Source organism: Echinops telfairi, unplaced genomic scaffold (assembly GCF_000313985.2).
Source record: "Echinops telfairi isolate 266 unplaced genomic scaffold, ASM31398v2 ScPeMD7_9;HRSCAF=40, whole genome shotgun sequence".
NCBI classification, from domain to species: domain Eukaryota; kingdom Metazoa; phylum Chordata; class Mammalia; order Afrosoricida; family Tenrecidae; genus Echinops; species Echinops telfairi.
This window is the reverse complement of record NW_022103906.1, coordinates 74,720,688-74,723,820: the sequence shown is the minus strand read 5'-3', so window position 1 is coordinate 74,723,820 and position 3,133 is coordinate 74,720,688.

Sequence of the window (3,133 nt, the reverse complement as noted above, 5' to 3'; positions counted from 1 at the left end):
CTTGGGACCCGCATCACCCAAAGGGTTGCTGAAAACGGCCTGCTGGGCCCCACTTGAGTTTTTATAATTTGTCGACCTAGAGTAGGGCCAGAAAGCTGGCATTTCTAACAAGTTCCCAGGTGATGGTGATATTGCTGGTCCCGGGACCTAGTTAAAAGAGAACCACTGTGCCTAACCGAGTGCGGGGAGGCAAGACTCGCTCCTCACCTACACATCCACCTCCCCTCAGCGCCGGGTGTCAGGAAATAACCCCGACAGCAAGCGAGCCCCGGGAAAGCAGGACCGGAGGAGTCTGGGCTGGAGGCGCCCCTGAAGAGCTGAACAGGTAAGAATTTTGCAAGCCTTGGGTCCTCGTGCTGCTGGGATATTAATTGATCGGTCTTTACTGAGCTGTTTCTTCTTTCCACACAGGATGATTAGAGTTAGGTCTAGGAGGCCGGGTGGCACTGTCGGTCCGTGTTGGACCGCTAATCCAAGGTTTGAGACCCCCCAGCTGCTCCGCAGATGGAAGATGAGGCTTTTTACTCCTGTAAAGATTGACAGTCCTACCCCGCCCTGCCCTCCTAGGGTGGCTGAGTCAAGAGCAACTCAATGGCAGTTGAACTTGATGTTGAGAGTGAGGTCTCTAAGGCAAAAATGTCCAGGAGCTCATAGTAACCCGGGAGCGAAATATGCAAACAATTTAACTGCTACCAAGATAATTGTTCCCTCCCAACCAACGGTCAGACTCCTGCAGAGGGTGGGTGGAGCCATGCAGTCCGTGGAGCTGGAGAAAGCTCCGCTGGAGAACAGGCGTTTATGCTGGGAGGGAATTTGGTAGGACCCGGGGGCACAAGGTCCAGAACAGGCAATGGGACTGCTGAAGGGTGAGTTTGCAAGGGAGCAGCCGTCTAGGTAACACTTACTGGTCAGGTCTCGAGCCTGGGCCTGGTTTCTCTCAGGCCTCTCTGGTTGCTCCTGTCTCCTTTGCTGGCCCCTTGTCCGCTGTTTGTGTCTGTTTGTACCTCAGGCTGGGATGCTCCCGCAGCTCTGGCCTGGCTTCTCTTTCCTCCCACTCTCCACATTCTTTTTGGTGAGCTTTCACCCTCTTATCTGTTCACTGGAGGATCCGCATCTGGTTTCCAGCCCAGCCTTTTGCCCTCAGTGCCACGTGGAGGCCTCCAGGTTCCTTAATCTTGTAGTCTTCACTGCTAAATGAGGCCAGCAGCCACCTCGCTAGCTGAGCCACAAGGCCTTTGGAAGGGACAGGATCTCACAGATTGCTGGTGAAGAGTAGTAAAGTGACAGAAAACTGCCGAGGCCACTCACCAAGACAGACTACAGGAGGAATGCCATCTGGGCACAATTTATTAGCGGAGCCACCAAGCGCTTATCTGTGAAATGGGTTTGATAATACCAACCTTAAACGGATGTGATTAATGAGGTTGCCATTTATTGAACCCTACTTAAGTCTCAACTGGCAATTGGATGTGAACACTTTCCTTGCCCAAGGTCTCACGACTGGCTAGCCGGTGGCAGAGCCAGCCACTATCCTGCTGAACCCTCTCACTGCTGATGCACAGCGACCCCGTGAGTTTCCAAGACTGTTGGTGGGAGTAGAAAGCCCAGTCTTTCGCCAGAGGAGCTGCTGGTGGTTTTGAACCGCCAACCATGCCAATTGAAGCCCCTCGAGTAACCACTACACTACCAGGGTTCTATCGACCAGATGTGCACCCTTTCTAGAGATTGTATAATAGGAAAATGTTTATATGTAAGTGACAAAAAGAGCATATTGCACAATCGGTGTGAGGACACAACAATAAGTGGAAAAGGCTAGAAGGAAACATTGATCATTAAAAATCACGCCATTTTTCATATTTTCTTTAATAGGTTTATTTTATTACACAAAAAATGGTGTTCAATTTAACATTAAAAGCAATTTACACTACCATGACCTGTTCTTGTGTGTGATCGAAAATGACTCAATTTTAGTCTTAACTTTCCTCAACAGGAATTCATCAGTCCACTATAATCAAAGGCCATGGTAGCCAGCAGATATCACAGCCAAAGCCACCACCCACAGCTCCACAACCCGGCTACCTGAGCCCACTGTCACTGGGATGGGGAAGTTCCAGACAAGCCCGGCGTCTCTAACCGCCCCGGGCTTTCTGGACAGCGCTGCTTGAGATCAATTACTTTTTTCCCCTTCTAAATAGCAGGCCCAATGCTCGTTTTCCAGTTCTGGCTGAGTTGCTGGCTTCAGCCCTGCGGGACGCAGGCCAGGGTACCTGGCTCCCGGAGCACCACCCAAACTGGTCCGGCCAGTCCGCCCCGCGGCTGTTTTCTGCCAGGGCTTGCCTGTGTGTGTGAGTGTGCGTGTGTATGTTGAGTCTCTCCCTTCTCCCCAGCAACCCAGGTGAGTGGAAGGCGGCTGTGAGCACTAGCCAAGCCATCAGGCCAGATGGGTGGAGCTGAATTAATCTAACCTGGAATTTCAACTTGGCCAGAACAACAGGTGAGGGGGGATAAAGCCACAGAAAGAATGGGCACTTTGGCAACTTGGAAATATTCTCGTGCTTTGACCCTTGTCTGGAATGTAGCCCAGGGTGACTTTTACAAGTGTGCTGGGTTTTAAGGCTTGGTTGTGCGGTCGGATGCCCTCCAGAGTGCTGTCTTCCTCGGTTACCCTCTGCGACGAGCCGGTGCCCCCTCCTCTAGGCAGGGCGGGGGTATCGGCTTAGTCTTTTGTTTTTGACGCGAAAGAGCCGAGCGCGACGCCAGGGAGGCTCTCGATGGCAGGGCTCTGGGGTCTGTCTGGGCAAGGCGTTCGGCCGTGACCCCCGCGAGGGTTGCCCGCAACTGGCCCGCGTCCTCTGCCCCCGGGCACCCTCTCTTTGCTGGCGAGGCTGACTCGGTACGCCGACGCGCGAGGTCCCCCATTGTCCTGCCTCGACATGAGCGAACGGCAGTCGGGGAGGGGGGTGGGGGTGGAGGGCGTCCCAGTCGGGCCCGGAGCTCAGGGCTCCCGAGGGCGCCTGGAAGGTGCCGAACCACCCGGGCCGGCAGGGAGTGGCATGAAGCGGGGTCACCGGGGCCAGCTCAGCCGAGGGGCCTAGGTTTCCAGCTCCGCGTGCCCCACCCCGCGCGGCCCTCC